The sequence below is a fragment of the Saimiri boliviensis genome, chromosome 10 (assembly GCF_048565385.1).
Source record: "Saimiri boliviensis isolate mSaiBol1 chromosome 10, mSaiBol1.pri, whole genome shotgun sequence".
NCBI lineage: Eukaryota > Metazoa > Chordata > Mammalia > Primates > Cebidae > Saimiri > Saimiri boliviensis.
In genome coordinates this window covers 83,530,809-83,554,996 of record NC_133458.1, presented here as the reverse complement: position 1 = coordinate 83,554,996, position 24,188 = coordinate 83,530,809, and the positions used below count along the sequence as shown (strand labels likewise).

The 24,188-nt window shown below is 36.1% G+C and overlaps 1 long non-coding RNA gene across 1 annotated transcript in view; it reads right to left on the bottom strand.

Annotated features, from left to right (window-relative positions):
• The window catches only part of LOC141580106 (uncharacterized), a 33,064-nt gene extending 9,217 nt beyond the window's left edge, over positions 1–23,847 (bottom strand). Inside the window, exon 1 of the long non-coding RNA XR_012512156.1 lies at positions 21,867–23,847. This is a non-coding gene — a long non-coding RNA (uncharacterized LOC141580106). The remainder of the gene's footprint in view (positions 1–21,866) is intronic.
• Between the last annotated feature and the right edge of the window lie 341 nt (positions 23,848–24,188).

Below are 24,188 nucleotides of genomic sequence, written 5' to 3'. Positions count from 1 at the left end.
GAAACTTACTGTTTTCTGTATTCAAACCTAATTGACACACATGTGCAAATTTCATTCATACCTTACAAAGTCTTTGAGAGGATTAAACCATATTAAGCATACTTAATATTGCTTCCTCTTTTGAAAGATGGGTATTCATGATATGAAAAGCAACTGTCAAAATTACCTCATGGCATTCTCTTGTCATTAATTTTGCTCGGCTAATATTGTCTAAACATATTTTGTGAAGTATTGGTTCTCCTGGGCAAATAGTGCAGAAGAAACAATTGCATATTCGATTGGTATCTAGATGTTATAAATTTCCAGTTCTAAGAATGTGAGTTTGTATGATACCTGTTGTATAAATGAATAGTTTTCACTTCAATTTTACATTTTATTAGGATTGTTACGATTTTTTTTTTTTTTTTTTTTGCAGTGGTCATAATTAGAAGCACTATGAAGCACTATGGCTAATTTTGTAAGTGGAAGTAGACTGACATGATGCCATGTCTGGCAAGATTTTGAGCAGATTTGGAGAAATGTTGCTCTTTGCTCTTTTGATCTTACACTTTCTAAAGGAATAAAATAATTCTCCTTCCCCTTTTTAATGCATTTCCTTTTAGAAGTATGTGTTGTTGTATCTATGGAATCAAGAGACTTTTTCCCCTTTCAACTAGCCCACATATTCAGCCACTATTAAGGCACCAGTGTACTTCATAGCAATTATTTCCTGACTTGATTTGTTGCCCTCCTGTTTCAGCCTGGCTCCTGGCTGTTGCCTCTATTTCTGTCTGTGGCAGCTTCTTTGGCCTTTCAATTTGTGATCAGTCTTTTATTCTGCGTCTCCTAAAGGGCTCATCCCAGTGACATTTGTTTTCCTTGAGACTTTCTTAGGAGGGATGTGTATGTGTGTGTATCTCCTAAGAAAGTCTCCTAAAAACATATATGTGTATATATACTTTAGTTTTCATCCCTCGGGACTTACATTCACTTGAATCTTGACTATGAAAACACCCTTCAGCTTTCCTTAATAGGTGAACTCAGAAAATAGGAGAATTACACTAAGTACTCATTACTTTCTTAGGTTATTTTATATATTGGACAGAATAAACTGCATCAAATTTTCCAGGACTTTGTGCCTGAAAGTTTATTCATTTACTTCCACATGTGTAAAACTCCATCATATGGTGGAATAAAGTTTTCATGATTCATCTGTCATTTATTTTTATTTATTTTTGACACAGGGTCTTACTCTGTTGCCTGGACGAGAGTGCAGTGGCACAAACACAGCTCACTGTGGTCTCGACCTTGTGGGCTCTGTAGCTGAGAAAACTTGGAAGTGACCAAATAAATAATATAAAATAATACAACTGTGATTTTTAAAATTTTTAACATCAACAGTACAATATTCAAGCATATAAATTCAAGTTAAGTATATAAATAAAATAGCTCAATTCAACACACAGTGATTAAGCACTTAAGATTTTACCAGCCTATTCTTCAATTATGTGAGAAACATGGCTTATTGATTAAATGTCATAAACAATACAAGATAAAATATAAGTTACTGTGAAGAATATATGGCACAAGCAAGTACTTTATGAAATGGATCTTGTAGAATGGGTACAATTTAAGTAAGTGACAAGTAGATTTTCTAATTAAGCATGATAGAATGAGAAGTATTAATCTGACATATTGAGGAAATGAAGAAAATTAGTCTGATTGAAGTGGAAGGTATGTGTTAGGGAACAGGGAAAATATAATTAGGTAAGAAAACAAAGTTAGATTAGTTGATAGGGTTATCTTAGGACTGATATTTAAAATTGATCTGATGAACCAGGAGAAATTATAGGTTCTTGAGATGGAACTTGTGATGTGGATTTAGAAAAGAGTTTTCACAATAGTTTATGGTAGTATTTAAGATGGGATGGGAAAATTGGAGGTAAATCTAAAAACAAGAAACTATTAAGGTTAGAATTAGTTAATAAAAAATATGATAGATGGCGCATATGCAACATAGTGAAAGGCTATCTCTATGAAAAATAAACAAATAGCTGAGTGTGGTGGCACGCTCCTGTAGTACCAGCTACTTGGGAGACTGAGGTGGGAGGATCACTTTATTTTGTGTTTTCTGCTGATCATTTACAGAAAAACATTAAGAAAATATTTGGGATGTCAGATCTTCTTGAATTTTAATTACACATAAAACAAAAGTAGAATGAAAGCTCTCTGAAGCAAATATTCTTAGATATGTACATTAATATTAAAAATATGAACAATGCAAATAAAATATTTTTTTCCTTTCTTTTCCTGGTGTTATGAACTACCCGTCATGGGATAAACAAAATTAAACCTGAAATCTTAGAAGAAACAAATTGTTTGAAGAAATTGGATGTGCTTTTAAAAAATTTTTCATTCAGCTGAAACTGTGAACTGTTATGTGGTTGTGGTCTTCTCTGAATTTTAATCTTCAGCATTCACTTCCAAAGTATCCCCAACTAAACTGCATAATATTTATTGTTTCTCTTCATCACTAAACTTTGATGAATTTATAGAGTGTTTTTTGACATTATGTTCCTGAGAAAGATAAGTTTCCTAAAAATCCCACCACCTTGGAAACAGAATTTTCTGAAACTTTTTATATTTGGCTAAGTTACCTATTTTTTTATGGAGTCAACTTGTCCTCAAAACAAAATTAATATTGTATTTCCCTTTGGACAAGGACACATTAAACATTTAGTGCAGCATGCACATCTTTCAGATATGTAGAACCATAAACAGTTATTTGTATATACTTCTTATGACATAGGGTGACTTTTACAATCTGCTGTGCTGTTTAAAGTTAAATGCTTACCACTACATATTGTACCTGTGAAGATTTTAGGTTAGCTTTGATAATTTAAAATATTTTTGCTACAGCCAGTAGCTCTACTAATGATGACATGAAATTCTGACATTGTTCTTATTGTGATTACATTGTATTTTTTTCATATCTGTTATGTAGCAACCAACATACTAGCAATAATAAAAATTTGGTAATGAGTTCACATGGTTTTTGGATGGAGTGCTGTGTCCATCCCTAGGTGTTTGTTATTGCAGTGATAACTTAATAAGAAGCACAACTTGGTGTACCCACATTAGCGCAAATTTCACTAGTCAGGAAAATCAATAAAGGGGTCCTTTTGATTGATTAACCCTATATGAAATATTCTGAAAAAAATATTTTAATAGATTTGTATCCTCTTTCCACATATCTCATGTAAACTGTATTTTTTTAACTCCCCCAAATGAATAAAAGCCATCTTTACCAATCAAACTTTAAAAAAAAAAAAAGAAGAAGAAGAATTAGTATTTATCGAATACAGGTCCTCACAGATTTGTTGTGAGAACTAAATGAGATACAATTTTTAAGATAAAATCTGTAGCGCAATTCCTAGAACATATTATATGCTCAGTAAAGGATAGTAAATGCTACTGGACTGACCCCTTAATCTCATATGTCATTCCAAAATAATGAATGAAGACCAATTCATTGCATTTGGCACTGGATAGACCAGACAGCTGCTTGAAAGCCATGGTTAATTGTTGAGATTTCTGAAGCTGAATCTTTGTTCCACTGGAAAGCTTGGCTGTGATTAATTTGTGATATCCGTCTTAAGTTTGTCGTTGAAAAGGAACTGAAATCATTTTTTAACATCTTTATTTAGTGTGGGGGATTCGTTGGCAGATAAAAATGAAAAAATAGGCTGGAAGCAAACTGGCAAAACATTTTAGTGTGTGTGAGGTCCATGGGTTTTCACTGAATAGTTTTCAATGAGTGTTTTGTTATACAAACCATATTTGGTAAAATAACTCATAAAAATTTGGAAATGAATGGGAAAAGGTAAAACCAGTAGGGATATTATTAGAATACAAAAACGAAGGTCTGAACTAAAGGTGTACAGATAAGGAGAGAATAGGATTGATTTGACAAGTATTTTGTGAGTAAAATAAATAGTCTTCAATGGTCAACTGATGTGGAAGCTAAAACACAGGATAACTTCCATGTTTCCTTGTCAATGATTGGGCAGAAAATGATGCCATTAAGAGAGAGGGAATTCAGGAGCATATGTGTGTATATGGGAGAGTGAATTTGGTTTTGAACATACTGAGTATAAATTGTCTGCTGAACCTGAAAATAAAGGTATCTAATATGTAATTAGAAAAGGATTCTAAAGGCTAAGAAGAGAAAGAGAAGCCAGAGATACACTTGGAGTGATCAACTTATCATTGGTAATTAATTGTAATTTGCACAGTAGAAGCACTGAAGAAGACAACCAGTTATCTAAACAGGTATTTACCTCAAGAGAGTCAACGGCGCGCATCGCTTCCCAACATTATGATCAGTTATGTCATGTTGATATCTTGAAATTGGACATAGTATGTACATTTACACCACAGAAGTCTCAAGCACTACAATCTAAACCTACTCTCCCCCTCACCAGTGCTATTAAGCATTTACCAACTAGTCTAATATGGAAAACAAGTGAACATTGAGCTGCTTTGTTTGATTCAGGGATGAGAGGTGCCCAGGTCCGGGTTACTTGTCTTTAACTTTCCTTAGGGAGTACTAATTTAGGAGTCATTGTTCTAAACAATTAAAGTGAAGTAACTGTCCTGTTTTTCTCTTTTGCCCTTGTAAATGAGAAAGCTCTGGGTTAAAGTCTATTTCTTTCTTTTTTTTTTCTTTTTTTTTTTCTTTTTTTTTGAGACGGAGTTTCGCTCTTGTTACCCAGGCTGGAGTGCAATGGCGCCATCTCGGCTCACCGCAACCTCCGCCTCCTGGGTTCAGGCAATTCTCTTGCCTCAGCCTCCTGAGTAGCTAGGATTACAGTCTATTTCTTATGTATTTGTGTGTTGCAGGATCTTTTAATAAAGATTTTCTCCTTTTTACTGTTGTATGACATTAGTTCATCTGTGTTTACAATGCAAACTGCTTCAAATCTATTAAGTTCATTGCATGTACATTAATCAGTCACTCGGGCTCTCAATTTAATGAAAACAGACTCTCTGTTGCAATTTCCCCAACAGTTTAAGGCTTTCCCAGTCCTCTGCTGTAGCTCTCCATTAAGCACATGCTTAGGGGGAACTAGGAAATGATATAGGGCAAACAAACCTCTCTACATCTTTAATAGTCACAGATGGACTCTGGCATTAGAAATTAAAATAAGATAGATGAAATAAGAGATGATAATAATACATAATAGATGAAATAAATGAAATAATGTAGTTAAAATACAAAATTATTTGTGGATTCTGAATTTCTGGAATAAAATTAATATCTAGGGAATTGCGTGTCTGAAAAAAAAATACATTTTGAGAAAAACATTTGCCCACACCAGTTTACACCCAAAACCAACAAATGACACATATAATCTGAAGCTAATGAAAGTGATGACAGAAACATCTTTTTAAGACTATGGATTGTGACTCCCTGACAGCTGGAGAATGCTTTACTAGAACAGTTGCTAAATACAGTAGCTGTATTTGGCATATTACATTTCCCATACTGACATTACAACAATTGGCAAAACTGTGTACATTGTGAAGCATAAGCTAAGAAAACTAACCATGTCATTTCTCAAAGCTATATTTGTAAAGGGTACATAAGTGATGTTTGATAAAATAAATACCAAGCTGCAAAGTCATCTGTGTGACAACAAACTAAAAATTTCCATTTCTTTTTAAATTGAACTATAAATTTGCAACAGGTACTGATCTATAAAGAGAAAATTTTAAAATAAAAGATTAATCTCTTCAGCCTTAAATACACAAGTCTACAATTTTTTTTGTTAAAAACAAACATCTGCTAAATACCATATTAAGGTTCAAGGTTTGTAAGGGAAGTAATATATCCAGATTACATATATATACATTCCATGAGAAGAATAAGAAAAAAGCAAGAATGCCAGAATTATTTAGTATTATTCTTCATTCTATACCTATTGAGATGCTCTTGGCACCTATCTAAAGACCAGTGGTCTCTCTCTTACCTTTAACTCTCCTCTCTAAAGGCTATGTTATTCAAACCTTTGTTAAAGCACAGATGCTAAATTCTGCCTATTTTAGGAAGTCGTAGACTAGTCCAGGTGTGCTTGAGGAGCCATTTATTATTCCGTGGCTTTCTGCTTCTGGGATATGGATATGGCAAACACTAAAATACTGTTACCTATCAAAATTCAAGGACTAAAATTCACGACCCGCAAGTATCCCAAATTAGATTTATCATGATTCTTGATTCAGCATACATTTCATCATTGGTTTATGAGACTCACTGGAAGTCCTTCCCCAAGTGAAACCCTACAGTCCCCAGCAAATTAGGGAGGCTGGTCACCCTAAGTCATACCCCAAATAACTTCAAATCTTTCACATTTTAAATTTAACCTTAGAGTCTGTAGCTACCATTTCATCCCTAATATTACCGAGTTCTCAATACATGTCACATTCTCTCTCTTTTTTTTGGTCTTTTTTATTTCCTTTTTTTGGAGGGGTCTTGCTACACTGCTCAGGCAGATCTCAAACTCCCGGGCTTCAGCTGTCTTTCCACCTCTCCCTCCCTAAGAGCTAGGATTACAGGCGTATTCATTAATGTGTCTGCTTGTTTTCACTGGCAAAACACACATATATGTTGTGGCTAGGACTGTTAGATTAAAATAGAATAGTGTATTTCTAATGCTAACAGAGTTTTAGTGTAACTAGCATTTTAAATAATATGGCCATGTGTAAATTGTCATTATTTGCATAACAGAGCCCGTTGCAAAATTGTAATAAAGAGTATGGTTTTTTTTTTCAGCTACCTTATAGAGCAAAGAAGTAGAAGCTTATTGGAAACACATATTCTAGGCTTTAAGGTTAATCTTTATTATATTAGGATTGGGGCTCAAGAAGAAAGTATAATATTTTCATGATATTAGGACTAGTTTGTTCTAATTTTATAACTTGAATCTTATTTGCCTTAACTCTATTAAAGATCATTATCTTTTTTATTTAAATGTACTTACGCCTATGTTGAGACCATTTGTGATCCTGTACTTCTTCCTGTGATGGTTTGTTTAATGCCCGCCTGTCTGAGTAGACTGTAAGCTGCTCAGGGAAAGGATCCTATTTGTTGTGTTCAGCATTGAATTATCAGTGCCTGACACAGGGTCTGGTATATAGTAAGCACCCAAAAAATATTTATTGAATAGAAGAATGCCTGAGAAACTGAATGAATGGAGAAACATATAGAAGTTTATAAGCATTGAGTCAGAAGTGAAAAAATATAGCTGCTGAGATTTTAAAAAACAATGTAAAGTTTTCAAAGTGTAAATTAATGCAATAAAAGGATTTGGAATGTAAAATTAATGTTATTTTATTATTGCTGTTAACATTTCTTGGGTACTTACTGTGTCCCAAATACCACACTAAATGCTTTTTAAAACTTTTAATCCTAATAAAAAAAATCTGTGAAGCTGGTGCTATTATTGGCCACAATTTTACATATGAGGAAATGAGCCTTTGAGATGTTGAACAACTGCGTTATGATCTCACTGCCAACAAGTAGTGGAACCGAGATAGTCATGCTAATACCATGTGCTTCCACAGAACTCTGTACTTCCCTCATTATAACTCTTCAGACTACTTTGTAATTGCTTATCTAGTATCTGTCTTCCCCTCTCTAAGAAGGGAAAGACTGCTAGTCTGTGTCTATTAGATTTAACATTTTATTCTCAGAACCAAACAAAATACCTGGCATCCAGTGGTAGTAACTCAAGAATATTTGTCAAACACTATTTGCCAAATGAAGTCAAAGAATAAATAAACTTATGAAACAACAAGACTTAAAAATTAAGGAGAAAAATAAAAGATTGCTAACATTCTTCAAGGGTTATAACATAGATGCCTATTCCCTGAGATGATTACCCACAGTTGTCTTTTAAAGAGACTGCTGCTAGGAAGTATACAGAATGATACATATATTTGGCAGAGAAGACAGCCTCTCCAAGTAAAGCAGCCAAGTGCTCTATATTGTTGGAAGCTGTGCTGCATGAAGGGAAGTAACTCTTTAGCAAAATCTAGAAATGATAACTAGAGATTTTGAATTAATACTTCTTAAGAGTGAGCATGACATTGGCATGAGGCCATTATTAAATAAACTGTCATTGTAATGGGATGTTTCTCTCCACCTTCTTTATTCCCCCTGGAACCGCTCCCAACCCAAATAAGAACAAACAAAGGACACAATGCAGCTGCTATAGACTGTACTGATCCCACCCTTTTGTAACAGAGCACAGCCTTGGGCACATGATGCTTAATTTAGAGAGTTCAAGTTAGAAGCAGATGAGAACTAATAGTTATGTCAGATGGAACTGCTTAATATATTCAGGAACATTTAATATACTTAATCAAAAATTGATTACTGCAGATTTTTTTGTGTAGTAATTGACTTAACCAAATTTTGACTTAATCAAAAATCAATTTTTTGATTAAGAAAATTGACACTACAGGTTTTTTTTGTGTATGCAGATCATAAGTAGATTTATCTGGCAGATGATTAACTAGGGCATGATGGTGGGTGGATGGATGGATGGGTGGGTGAATGGATTCAGGTAATGACAACAGACATAGAAATGAAGGCATTTACCTTCATTTCTATGAAAATAAGAAAATAAGAAAAATAATAATAAAACTGAATAAATCCTTTCTTGAAATAAATTTTAAAGTAGGAGTAAAGATGACTGGACATATAAAAAATGAGAAATCTGTAGTGTTAGTTTTTCAAAATGGTATATTGGAGAGGAGCACAATTTAGTCAGTATGACAATGAGCTTTGTTTTAGACATAAATTAGCATACGGCAAAAGATCTCAGAGAACAAGTGGAGTTATAAGATTAGAATATTCATGAGTGATCAGGAATGAAGACCAAGATTTGGGGATTGTTAACACTGACATGGTCATTGAAGCCATCAGCATAGATAAATTTGCCAAGAGAAGAGAGCAACAAGACCAGTAAGCTTTAGAAATATCCACAGAAAAGAGACAAGAGGATAAGTTATAATTAGAGGAATGGTCAGTGTCGGTCAGAAAGTTGGTTGTTCTGGATGATAGAAGCCAAATTATGGAAGAGTTTCAAGAAGGGCAATAGTTAAACTTGTGTAATATGACCAAGGAATCAAGAGGGAGAACATTAAGAAAAGACATTTGAATTTGTCTAAAAGGAATGTCCCTGACATGCAGAATGTTGGCATATGGAAAGCAGCCAAAAAGCAGATTAAACAGTGAGAAAGCTAAAGGAGGTAGTAAGCATACACTACTTATTTTAAGGACTTTGGGTACCAAAGGAAGGAAAGAAGTATAATGGTGGGAAATGTTAGGGGCATTAGGTTAACAAAATAAAAGGATACTGATATAATAAAGAAGAATCTAATCTTCTTGAATTCTAAACTCCTCCCTCATAGTAAATTAGTAGGCTTGGGAGGCTCAGAAACTCTGTGAGGGCACTGGAGTCTTGTTCCCTGTATTGCAGTTGCAGTGCCTCACAAAGCATAGAGGGTATGAATCATAGCCTTAGGAAAACCACTTCCTGTCACATTGGAGAGACCCGCTAGGAAATAAAGATATCATTATATGAGACAAAAGCAGCAGTGTCTGCTTTGCTAGATGGAATATATATTTAAAGATAACTGTCAAATCAATCTTATCAGATTGTAAGCCAACTGGGCCATTCCGGTGTCATCTTTATGCCTCAGTTTCTTCATTTGAAAAATAAGGAGTTTCAAGTTTATCTCAGTCTATTCTGTGTTGATATAAAGAATACCTGAGGCTAATTAATAAAGATGTTTATTTTCCATGTGGTTCTACAGACTGTATTAGAAGCAAGACACCGGCATCTGCCTCTGGTGTGGGCCTCAGATTGCCTCCACTCATTGTGGAATGTGATGGGGAGCCTGGGCATGCAGAAATCACATGTTGAGAGAAAGCAAGAGAAGAAGGGAGGTACCAGGCTCTTTTTAACAACCAGCTCTTGCTGGAACTAAGAGAGTGAGAATTTATTCACCCCTGAGGGAGGGCATTAATCTATTCATGAGGGATTCACCTCTAAGACCCAAACCTCTCCCACCAGGCCCCACCTCATACCACCACCGCACTGGAGATCAAATTTCAACATGAGATTTTGGGGTTCACCTCTAAGACCCAAACCTCTCCCACCAGGCCCCACCTCACACCACCACCGCACTGGAGATCAAATTTCAACATGAGATTTTGGGGAGACAAACAAACCATATCCAAACTACAGTTATCCTTATGATAACCCATAAGGAAACTTTTAGCTTTCAACATCTGTGTTCTCTGATTCTTTTTTTTCTCAGACACTAGCACCTGTAAAGACAGGGTAACTGTAATATAAAATGCAATTATACAATTAAGAATGAACAAAGGCAGCTTCTTCCTTCGTCTTACCTTCTTTTTCCTCTCCATTTTCCTTCATTTTTTTACCAGTCCACTTAAAAATAATGCATCTTGAAACTTCTTCCTAAATCTTAGGAATTATGAATGCTAATACTTCATATGGATCTTATGAATGCTAAAGGTGTGAAAATTTATACAAAACAGTCATTGACTTTTTTTATTTTACATATTATGTAGCTCCCAGGATCGTTGTAGATACTATTATTATCAGAAATAGTATAAGAAAAGTAGCAATAAGGCCTATCATAATAGTGCTGATTTTTGAAAACATAATGCATATTATTAAGATAGATTCTTCATCTGTAGGCTTCTTTAAAATTTATTTGCGACGGTGTGAGGATGCTGTCCTCCATAGCCCTGTACTGTGTAAACCTTTAATGATGCATGTTGTAATTGTTAGGGCCTCAAATACAGAATATTTTCACTCAATTCAGCACATACTTTTTCTGAGGGGAAATTATTGTGAGATTTGGGAAATATCAAAATGAAGACAGGGCAGTTACCTACTGGAGCTAAGTATCTAATTGGGAAGGGGAATGGCCATATTTATAATAACTATCATCCAGAAACTAATTTACAACTTAAAATGTGCTTTTACTATCATTCTTATTTGACCCTAACTGCTGCATTGTAAAGTATCTATGCTTCCTAGTTTCCTATCTATAGATGATGAAATCATGGAAGAGAGAGGGAAAGTGACTGGTACCAAGTCAAAGTTGTTGAATAATGGACTAAAACCTGAATTTCCCATTAAAAATATCAAGTTTGTTTGACTCCATATGGAGGCAGTAGGACGCAAGAAATGTTTGGACAACTTCAAGTTAGAGTATATTGAAAGTGAAGTTGTTAGTGGTAGTGGGGGGCACACTGTAACAGGAGGTAAGGCTGGAAAGCAAAGTAGGAACCACATACTAGAGAAGTTTAAATCCCAGCCCCAAGAGTTTACATGCTATTATTTATGGATTAGTTGCTAATCGAAGGATGCTGAGCAGGGGAAAGATCAGATCAGATTTGTGTTTTCTGAAAAGAGTACTGATGACTAGAGGTGGGCTGGTGAAAAGAGTAAGATACTGGGAGCCAGAGTGTAGCGCTTACTGTCTGATCTAAGAGGGTGACAAGCATGACCAGCACAAAGGCAGAAGTCTTGGAAAGGAAGGGGATAATGTTAGATGTGGTTTCCTTAACCAGATGTATGCCCAGTTTTAGATTTATTGGATTGTTATAAGACCTAGATTCACACCACATGTTATAGTATGTACTTCTCAGTCTGTAAAGAAAATATTTAATCTTTCAAAAAATCACTTCTGATTACTAAAGATCACTTCTGGTTACTAAATCTACTTGGCAATTCCAAGTAATTAACTTGCTCAGCAAACTTCAGTAAGACCACATTCCTGATTTTTCTTTTTGACAATATTTTTAAGCTCTCTCTGTACCAGGTAAAGACATGAAATGAGCCTGTTAGTTTGATTTCTTTGATTTCTGTCTCATCATAGTTTGCCAGTTCCTTCAAAACAGTAGTAGTAAGAGTGATGTCAGAAAGATGGTGAAGTAGGTGATACCAACCTTTGTTCCCCTCACAGAAACAATAGACAGCTATTCAAAAATGAAAATAACCCTGGAAGGGCTTAGTAATACAATTAAAAACCTGCAACAACACAGTGAAGTGAAAAACAGAGAATAACAGCACAGAAAGGATTGTTGGGGAGAGCAGTATACCTGAGACATCTGGAGATGGCTAGTAACAAACAAGATCAGGGACTACCAGTGTCAACCATCCATCAGGTGCCACTGCAGTCCCTAGTGATCTGCTCTTCAGAGGACCTGGCAGCTTTTGCCATTGAAGACCTCAGTAGCTCCTGCCACAGTTATGGATTCCCCATAGCTTTGACAGTGGAGGTTCCCTTAGTGCTCATCTGCATGGATCACAGTGGCCTGCTCCACAGAGGACACCTCAGCTTTTGCACTAAGGTAACCAACAACCATTGATACTGTGGACCTCCCAGGAGAGGGAGTTGCTTCCGCAACCCTCTAGCCAAGAAGGAACACTTTTCTGCTGCTCTAGGACTGGGGCTATCACCACCCTACCAATCCCATGCATACCCTGAACCCCATAGCTGTGGCCATTGTGTGTATACCCTCATTCCAGACCCTGGCTCTATGGCTGCATTACACATATACGTGCTTTATACACCAAAGCCACTGCTGCTGTAGGCCAGTTGGCACCCCAAAACCTAGAGCTACTGTTGCTCTATAACCTGCCTCCATGGCTTCTCTCTGAGTTCCTGCATCATAGACACCAGAGCCACTGCTAGAGCAGCTGCAAGCATAGGTTGTTCCAGGGTATATTGTTCCATACCTTGGAACAATAGTCTGCAGTCTGCTTGCATATGCCCATGCTCCAGATCTCAGCTCCATGGCTAAACTGAGCACCTATTCCTAGGAAACCAGAGCTGCTGCCACAGTAGGTTTATCTGTACATAAGACCCTGGAGCTGTGGTTGCTTTGTGCATGCCCACTCTCTGGACCCCAGTTCTGTGGCAGCTTTCTTGAGCACATGTGCCCAGGACAGCAAGTCACTGCCACAGCAGAAGTATCCACATTCTGAACTCCAGAGCTACTGTGGTTCTGCATATGCCTGTTTTCTTGACCCTAGCTCCCTAGCTGCTCCACAAGCACCCAAGCCTCACACAATATTACCAATTCTACTGCAGGGGCCCTGGAAACCCATGCCACCAACTATCACAGACTCTGGAGCTTCAGTTCCTCCATGCATGCCTACATTCTAGATCCCAACTCTGTGACACTCCACAGATGTCATGCATCACACACTGATACTACTGCCCCATGAGTGTCCATGAGCCAGCCTTGACACCCAGAGTGATCCCCTTGGCCACAACTTCCTCTGTGAGAGAAAAAGATATCAAGTAGACCCCAATAGCATTTATCATCAAGGATCCCAACAGTCCTTACTACCACTGCAGATACCCAGAGCTTTGGCTGTTGAAGACCACTGTAACCATTGCTGATGCTGACTGCAGCTGATAAAGCTCAACAAAGACTATTCTACTGTGCTTTCAGCAAACCTGGAATTATCACACCCCACCTATGTGACACTCTTGCACCCACCTCAATGTGAAGGTCTTTGTTACTAAAACCAGTCTGAAAAGTCTAGAAGAGGTGACTGCTCCATCAAATGGGCAGACATCAATGCAAGAAACAAGAAATATGAAAAAATCAAGGAAGTATGCCATCAACAAAAGTATGCAATAATTTTCTAATCACTGATCTCAAAGAAATGGAGATCTATGAATTGCCACAGAATTCAAAATAATTATTTTAAGAAAGTTTGGTGGGCTACAAGAGAACAAATAGAAAACTGAACTAATCAGAAAAACAACATATGAACAAAACTAAAAGGTTAATAAAGACATAGAAGTCATGAAAAAGAACCAAACAGAAATTCTGAAACCGAAGCATACAATGAATGAAATGAAAAATCCAATAGAAACTGTCAACAGCAAACTTGATCAAGCAGAAGAAAGAATCTTGTGAACTCAAAGACAGGTCATTTGAAATTAACCAGTCAAAGAAATAAAAGGTAAAATGTGAAGAAAGCCTCAGGGATTTACAGGACATGAGCAAGTGCCATGATATGCACATTATGAGAGTAGCAGAAGAAGAGAGAATGAGAAAGGGGCAGAAAGCATTTTTAAGAAATAATGGCTCAAAAAATCCCATATCTGGTAAAAAAACAAAAAAACAAAAAAACAAAAAAAAAACCCATATAATATCCAGGAATATAAAGCTCAAAAGTTTATAAGCAATTTCAACCCAAAGAGGTTTTAAATGACTCAGAATCAAACTGTCAAAATCAAAGAGAATTTTGAAAGCAGCAAAAGAAAACACAACCTTGTGACATACAAAAGAATCTAAGGGTATCAGAAAATTTCTTAGCAGAAACCTAGCAGGCCATAAGAGTGTGGACTTATATATTCAATGTGCTAAAAAGGAAAACACAAAACAAAACAAAACAAAAAGAATCCCTGACAACTTAGAATACTTTATCCAGGAAAGCTGTCCTATGGTTATGAAGAAAAGATAACAACTCTCCCAGACAATCAAAAGTGAAAGAGTTTATGACCACTAGAAATGCCTTACAAAAAATGCTATAGAGAGTTCTTCACACAGAAATAAAATGCTGCTAATTAGTAACATGAAATCATATGAAAAGACAAAAATTACTGGTAAAGATACATGTATAGTCACATTCCGAACATTCTAATCTTGTAAAGATGGTGAGTAAATCACTTTTTTTTTTTTTTTGAGATGGAGTTTCGCTCTTGTTACCCATGTTGGAGTGCAATGGCGCGATCTCGGCTCACCGCAACCTCCGCCTCCTGGGTACAGGCAATTCTCCTGCCTCAGCCTCCTGAGTAGCTGGGATTACAGGCACGCACCACTATGCCCAGCTAATTTTTTGTATTTTTAGTAGAGACGGGGTTTCACCATGTTGACCAGGATGGTCTCAATCTCTTGACCTCATGATCCACCCGCCTCGGCCTTCCAAAGTGCTGGGATTACAGGCAAGAGCCACCGCACCCGGCCAGTAAATCACTTTTAAGTATGAAGGTTAAAAGACAAAAGCATTAAAAGTAATAATGACACAATAATTTTTTAATGGATACACAATATAAAAAATGTAAACTATGACATCAAAAAACATAAAATGTGGTAGGGTGGTGAATAAAGGGTAGAGTTGTTTCATGTAATCAAAGTTAAGTTATTATCAGCCTACAAGAAACTGATACTACTATATAAAGTGTTTTATAAGTCTCATGATAATCACAAAGAAAATATCTATAATAGATACACAAAGGATAAAGAGAAAAGAATCAAAGCATACCACTATAGAACATTATAAAATCACAAAAAACACAGAGAAGAGGAATAGAAAAGAGAATCTACAAAACATTCCAAAAACAACTAACAAAATGGCAATAGATTTAAATAGTTCTTACCTATCAAAAATTACTTTAAATATAAATAAATTAATGAGTGGTTTAATGAATTTTAATAAATAAGACAAACTCATTTATATACTGAGTAAGGAGATTTACCTCCCTTTAAAGACACATATGGGCTAAAAGTGAAGAGATGGAAAAAGATTCCTTGCAAATGGAAACCAAAGGAGAAGAGGGTATAAGAAAATATAAAGCTGTATTTATATCAGACAAAATAGAATTTTTTTAAGTCAAAAACTGTTACAAGAGACAATGAATATCTTTATGTAACAATATAGAAGTTAATTATTTAAGAGAGTATAACAATTGTAAATATATATGCATCTAACATTGGAGCATTTCATTATATAAAGCATATTGTATGTGTTCTCATGCTGCTGATAAAGACATATCTGAGACTCAGCAATTTACAAAAGAAAGGTTTAATCAACTTACAGTTCCCCATGGCTGGAGGCATGGAGGAGCAAGTCTCACAATCATGGCAGAAGGCAAGGAGGAGCAAGTCTCACATCTTACATGAATAGCAGCAAAGAGAGAGAACTTGTACAGGGGAACTCCTCTTTATAAAACCATGAGATCTTGTGAGACTTACTATCATGAGTACAGCATGGGAAAGAATTGCCCCCATGATTCAATTACTTCCCATCAGGTTCCTCCCACAACACATGGGAATTCAAGATGAGATTTGGGTAGGGACACAGCCAAACCATATCACATATATTAGCAGATCTGAATGGAGAAATGAACAGCAATAAATAATAGTGAAGACTTCAGTACCTTGTTTTCAACAATGGACACATCATCTAGATAGAAAATCAGTAAGGCAACACTGGGCTTTAAACTATACTTTAGACAAAATGGACCTAGCAGACATAAACAGAACATTCTATCTAACAGAAGCATAGACACATTCTTCTCAAGTGCCCACAGAACATTCTCCAGGATAAATCATACATTATTATATTAAGTATCTTTCTGACCACAGTGGTTTGAAAGTAGAGTATAGGTTATGAGGACTTGGCTGTGGTGGATGAATGTTATGGACAGAGATTGCTGTTTTCTGAAGGCAGCTGGTTTCAAAATATGATGGCAGTTATGTCTGAGGAACTGGGTGGCTGTAGAATCCCTCTGGTGGAGCACTAGAATTGTGAGGGGTAAAGCTGACCACAGACTTGGACATTGGCAGAGTGGCTGCGGCTGGGTCTTCTGCTCTGCATTTTATCTTGGGTGCTGGTTTACCATGAAGGGGACCCTACCACCTCATGTTTTTCAGGCCTACACTCAGAATGTTCCAGCTGAGCTAAAACAATCTGGGTATAGATGAAACAGGACTAAAACAAGTTGTAGTACTGGGAAAGGGTCCTGGAGGTCCCTGGGCATTCACCAATTAGTTACTCAACTGGAAGTTCTTCTATTTCCATGAAAAGGAATAGGGCAAATAAAGTAGCTATTATACCAACTAGTATAGAATTGTTTAGGATTTAACAGCTGGACATATAAACTGTATTACAGCCTTGATTTGGCTCTAGAAAAGCAGTGGGCATTTTTTTTTTTTTTCAAAATCCCCAAACCCTGAGAACATACTTACTCTCCTCTTCCTTTTTCAAGGAAAAGGAATAGGGCAAATAAAGCAGATATGATACCAACCAGTGTAGAATTGCTTATACTTTAACAACTGAACATATCAGCTGTATTACAGCCTTGATTTTGGCTCAAGCAAAGCAGTGAGCACTTTTTCTTTCCAAAGCTCAAAGCCCAACGAGCATTCTTACTCTCCTCTTCCTAGGCAAATCAAGCCTTTTATTCTACATCTCCCATTCTGATGCTACCCTTGATGACTCTAAAAGGTATTCCTTTTCCTATCCCATGAAAAATAGCATTTTTCTCATTAAAGAGGAAATACATATCTTTGTGACTTTGGCAAAGCATGCCCCCTATATCATGCTCATCAAGATATTTCATGAGAGGTGTACTGGGTTCAAAATATATTTACCAATTTGAGTCCAAACTCTTCTAAAGATTGGAGCCCCCAAGGAGTACCATGGGATAAAACTGACATACAGTTTTTTCAAGCTTTCATAAATTGCTATGATAATCCCTAGAAGATGTATTCATCCTCAACTGATGATATTCCCAGACACTCTCCCAAATTTAATATCTTCCAATTAAATTCAGTTTTTCTGTAAAAAAAAAACCCTGATTATAGTAACATATATATGATCATTCAGAGATATTATATCTACTGGTTGACAAAATACAAGAACATTGTCAAGATCAGTGACAAAATCCTAGAAGCTGTACGAATACTTAGGGAAAAGATCAAGGAAAAGAAATGTTGAATGAAAGTATCAGGGGTACCTACAGGATGGCTTTCTCCTGAGTCCCTTGAAGTCAGTATTCATTGAATAGATTTTTACGAAGCTATTAAGTCAGACATCATAGTATATGCTAGAAATATAAATAGGACAGGCAGAGATTATTCTGGAGATAGGAGGTTTGCTGATGAGCAGTTGGTGATACCAGTGATGATTTAAAAACACAGTGGGAATGGAAAGGTTTAGCAGAGGAAATGACTAGTCAAGATTTTGTGGTTTCAAGTATATAATGTTTGTATTTGCACAGAACCATTTTACACCTACATCCTCTTTCTAATGATGCATAATCTTATGCCAAAGTTGGGTATCAATCATTAAGATTGAAATGTCTAGACTAGACAGATATTCTCAAGGTTCTTGGCAGAATGACTCACTTGGGTATGAAACCACAAACACATAAAACAATCAGACGACGGAATCCAGGGTAATAGTCTGGTATTTCTCGACATTTACAATCTTAGAAATGAGTAACTGCCGAATGGCAAGTTGCTATACGTGGTAATCTGATAGAAAAGTAAAATAAAATGCACAATAATTAAAATGAATTCTTGTCTATAATTTCTACTTCAAATATCCTTTCCCACTGATATGACTGGTATTTAGAGTCAAAACTATGTCTACTTTTTTATATAATGAAATCACATAATTGAATTTTGGATCCATCTTCTCAGAAGCTATCCATGTATACTTTCAAATTTTTCCTTTTGACAAAAATAAATTTATATTTCCACTGTTTAAAAACAACTGGTATAGAATCAACTAGAAGAAGTTTAGAAAAAAATGAAACATGCATTGGTAAATACTCATAGGGATTCTTTCACAATGAAAAATTAGGTAAACATAACCAAACAGCATCAGGAAAAGAAAATTCTCTTTAACTTTGCAGATAATGTCAGTGTTCTACAAAGAGTTACAGTGTGGATTGTAAGTGGTAGAACCAGCATCTTGAAAGGCAACTATTTGGATAAAAATCAGCATTGTGAACTGAACTGGTCATAAAGAAAATAGATAAACAAAATTGAGCTCAAAGAGGGTATTTAAATGCTAGCATATTTGAGTTAAAACTTTCACAAACTCAATTAGCTTTTTTCTTTAAGATGCAGAAATTAATACAAACTGCTTAATCATTAAAAGTAAACATATTTTATAACACTAGAAAACTAAGGAATGTAGCATTAATTACCCAGAAAGAATATATCAACATGGAAAAATTAATGAAAAGAAAGGCCATTAGAAGTTCAGAAATCAAACAAACTTCAGTTTTCTCTTACGGAAAATTTTATAGAGCATAGGAATATAATCTATACATTTTTTTTTCCAGTTGGAGAAAGAATAGATTTCTAGGGGGCTAGGTATAATATATGGATATAATATTTTAAGAAATGTAATGTGCTTATGTTTTTTATATGTCTTTGTGAATGTTTCTTTCCCATAGTCAGACTTGGGAATTTAGTGAAAATTAGGCAAATAGCAACAGAAATGCAAAGAGAAGGAAAGATACTCTGAAAGGCATTATGCAGACAGACAATAAACTTGAAAACTACATATCTGAGAGGATTTTCTAAATTCCCATTTTTCCCCTTTAAAACTTCTAGAAGCTAGCCTAGCAAGATTAATTACAGAGGTTTTTGAAAAAGAGGTTCTAGTCAAAAGAGAAGAAGGAAAATCTTGTCCGCTCTGCTTGGTCCCAAGAGTTGAATGGAAGAGAAAGGGAGTGGCAGATAGAGGAAACCAGAGAAACACTTGGGTCTAGATCTCCTCTTTCCAGGCTGAAGTCTCATGGAAGAAGATGTGGGACATGGAATGAGATGCCTCCAAAGCTCTCATCTTTGGCTGGTCCAACAGAGCAGATCAACTTGGTGTTGGAGGGTGGACCAAAAGAAGGCCTGAGTGTGGGTGTCCTTCTATAATCTGTCTCCTGTGTGTCAGGGCTAGGACTCACAAGTGCCTGTGTGCCCTGAGGTAGACAGGTGCAAGTAAACTGAGAGTCAGGCTGGTCCAGGTAACTCTCAAGTCAGGGCTCAGGGGCTGTGTAGCCAAATGGTTGTGAGGCTTAAGAAGAGGCTGAGTCAACAGAAAGACAACTGTGCCCGGACCAAGTCCAGAATGTCCACATCTTGAGTTAACCAGCTTACTCTTTCTCAGCAGATGCCAGAACACTGCACAGATGCTCTGTTGCTACTTGGCCCAGACACCGGACCAGGACCTCACTGTGGGACAGCACAAGCCAGTGAGGCCCTAGAGGTAAGTAACCCCTTCTCACAGCCTCTGTGGTGTCAAGTAAGTTGTATGCTCCAAAACTACAAATACCATTTAGATAATGGCTGAAGAGGAGGGCCTCTAAGATATTGCTCATTTTACTAGAGACTAATCCTCTAATGGATTTAGTTTTTTGAATAGGACTACATTTTAGATTTTTCCTTTTTTGTTCTCCCTACCCTGTAGGTACACATCATGAAGACAATCTGACTGGTCTAGAGAAAGGAAGCAGCAACATTTTCTTTCCAAATCTGAGTGGAGATGTGAGTAAATTTGTAACCCTATTACAGGCATTCTGTCATTATTCACATCTTTAGAGGTTTCTAATCTTTTTCTGGAGACCCAGATTATCTTTGCCCACTTCCCTAATAAGAATCTCCTTTCCAGGATCCCATGACACACTTCCCTTTGTCTTTTTCCTCTCTCTCCAGAATCTCTTGTTTTGCATCTTTTTATCCTCAGATCTTTAACCCTAGCCACATCCAAGGCTCAATATTTGGCCGCACACATTTTAATTCTTTCTGTTTGGTGTTTTGTTACATGAGAAATAATGTGATACACACTCATACTCTTTCACAGGTAGTTGTGTTATAACCAACTTATTCTATTGCCTGTAATTTTGCATTGGATAACGGTTTTACCTTTGTCCTTAAGTGAGTTCATGTGTGAATGGTTGATCCATACTGACTATATCTAAGTCTTTTAAGAACAGTGACCATCATTAAAAGGACATTACTCAATGGTTTATATACAGTCAAGAAACCTTCAATTCAGCAGGGGGAACAGACCCAATCAGTCAGAAGCTAACTGCTATAATAGAGCATAAAAAGAGGGAAAGTTTTATTTTTATGTGATGAAGAAGACTCATAAGAAAATGGCAAATAAACTGCGCCTTGCAGGATGAACAAACTTTGGAAAAGATACTGAGCAGAGAGAACCATATGTCCAAAGGCATCTCTAAAAAGCTCATTTCCTTTTGTTTTTATGAATAATAATGAACTATAACATTAAATCAATCCATTTAATTATAAATGTATCATCATTGTACACCAACACATGGGATATGTGACATCAGTAGTAAAAATACAACCCCAATGCTAACTTTAAAGCAAATTTCCACTGTTATAGCATTTTCCTTCATTGAGGCGAAATTTATATACGATTAATTATTTTAAAGTGTGCAATTCAATGGCATTAATATATTCACAATGTTGTGCAACCACTACCCCTCTTTCTCATTTTAAAACTGTTACAGCACTTAAGAAGAAAAAAAAACTATCTGAATAATCATATGTTCATACAATTTAAACTCTTATTATTGTTTCTCCCAGTATTAATTGTTCTAAGCTAGAGAAAGTACAAATGTTATTTATCAGAAAACATCTAAATTAGTTTGAATTTTCAGGACTCTACACCTTCCAATTGTTTCAAACAATTCAACCAAAATTTAATTTTCAGTTTTTAATAACATTTTTTAGACAGGATATCCATACAGTTTAGGTTACCAGATGCATATTTAGAATTCTTATCCATGGCATACTTGTGCAATGCAATATTATTCAGCCTCAAAAAGAAAGGAAATTCAGTCGGGTGTAGTGGCTCATGCCGATAATCCCAGCACTTTGGTAGGTCACAGTGGGCAGATCACCTGAGGTTGGGAGTTTAAGACCAGCCTGACCAACATAGAGAAACCTCATCTCTACCAACAATACAAAATAAGCTAGATACGGTGGCACATACCTGTAATCCCAGCTATTCCAGAGGGTGAGGCAGGAAAATCTCTTGAACCCCAGAGGCAGAGGTTACGGTAAGCTGAGATCGTGCCATGGCACTTTCCAGGCTGGGCAACAAGAGTGAAACTCCATCTCAAAAAAAAGAAAAAAAAGAAAGGCAATTCTGATATATGGCTACAACAGGAATGAAACTTGAGGATAATATGCCAAGCGAAATAAGATAGCCATGAAAGGAAAAATATTGTTTGATTCCACTTATATGAAGTACCTAGATGAGTCAAATTCATGAGACAGATGTCTTAGCATCATCTGATAATACTGTTGGCCATTCTCAGTTCCTGGAACCCTTTCCTCCCCAGCCTTAATACCATGTCCTGTTTTTGTCCATTATTTTCCCTTCTGTTCATGGACTTCTTTTCTACCTATCCCATAAATGTTGCTGTGCTCAGGGCCTTTTTTCCTCACGTGTCCTGATTTTTTCCACATACGTAGCTGCTTCTAGCACCAATATGCTTTTGACACAAATCTGCATCTTCAGCCCAGGTTTCTTTCCTAAACCATGACATGCACAAGTTCAGTGCTTCCTGGACATCTCTACTTGAAAGTGCCACAAGCGCCTTACATTCAAACTCTGAATCTGAACTACTCTTTTCTTTTCCCATGTCTTCTCTTCTGCCTTATAGTTTAAGTCAGGAATTAGAAGTTATTATAAATGAGCTAAAGATGAGAAAGTCCAAAGAAGTTACTCATACCTGACAAAATTATTTTTATGAGCATGCATTGTTATTGTCATTAATAAACCAAAAATATCCTTAGCAAACTCATATTTCTCAGCTCTTAATTTTGCATGCTGATAAAATAAGATGTTACAATTTCATTTGACAGTCTGTCTCCAAGTTCCAGATTGGGATAATTGATTTATTTTATATGGTTTTCTGAGTACTAACCATTTTGCATTTCAATGAGACTCTGATAAGAAATAATTTGATACATATGGTCTATGCATGATCTTTGTCTGTGTGTTGACAGTAAACTGAAGTCATGGTTGAGTGCTGACACATGGACATTGGTAGAAATTTTACATATAAATTAACCCCAGGAAAATGTTTTTATGCCTGAATTTTAAGTAGCAGAGTTTTGTGTTTGGAAGGTATTTTGCTTAATAGAAGTAGCACCAAATAGAATCAGAGAAATAGTGACTCTTGACTATGCTGACAATGTTGAATATTTGTCATGACTACCGTGTTTTATATGACTTTTTTTCCCCCATACATTACGCAATGTTTACAAGGAGGTGAACACTGCACCAGCAGATGTTTTGACTTGAGGAAAGCATGACTTGATTCTGTAAGGTCTTGAGTAAAAGTCTTAAATGATGAGTTGATCTTTGGCATGTGAAACATGCGTGAATGGTTGGGAATCTTGGTCCTAAATGTCTCATTGCACAGCCTGGGTTGGCACTGCAAAAGTAGGATCAGATTTATAAACAACTCAAGACAGATTGTTGGCAAATCAATGTTAAGATTTCACATTATGATATTTTCATTTTATTTTGCATTTGCATTTTGAAAACTGCCTTTAGTCTTTGAACTTATCTGCTCTGGTTATGAACAGTGGATATCATCAGCATAAAATGTTGAAAAAGTTCTCATCAAACAAGTGCAGCAGTTTTATTCAGAATTTGCTGAAGGGCCTAACACTGTAACACAGAAAATGAACCACTCGTTTGCTGTCATCGAAAATGAGGAAATGGCTCTAGGCAGTAGCCGAAGAGTTCTTTTGAACTTGAGAAGTTCACGGATTTGGCAGTGAAGAGGATCTTGTTTGTCTTGCTCATTCTAAAAAACTATTTATCTTCAAATAATTCCAGTAAGACACAAGGAGAAAACCATCAATCTCATTTTTTTCCAAATATCTCCTTATGTTATTATTATATTTAATATAACTTCCAAAATATGGCTTTGGTTGTTTTTTATAGAGACCTTGATATATGCTGTATCTTTCCACTTAAAATAGATTATTTCTTTAACCTAATACTGCAAATAAGAAAAATATATAATAATTTCATAATAAAATAAACCTGAGAAAAATGAATGCCTTGTTATGGAATGCTAACTAGGCTATCAAGGAACAAAAAATTAGCATTGTAATATTTTTATTACACTGAAATATTTCTTTAATGTACGTCTTTATGCTAATGTGCTTTGTAATTTGATAACCTATTGATCATTCTACCCCCACCTAGTTCAAGTCATTATTATCACTTACTCTGGCAATTTCAATAGCACCATAATTGATCTCTCTGCCACTCTAAGGTCTGATCTCTACG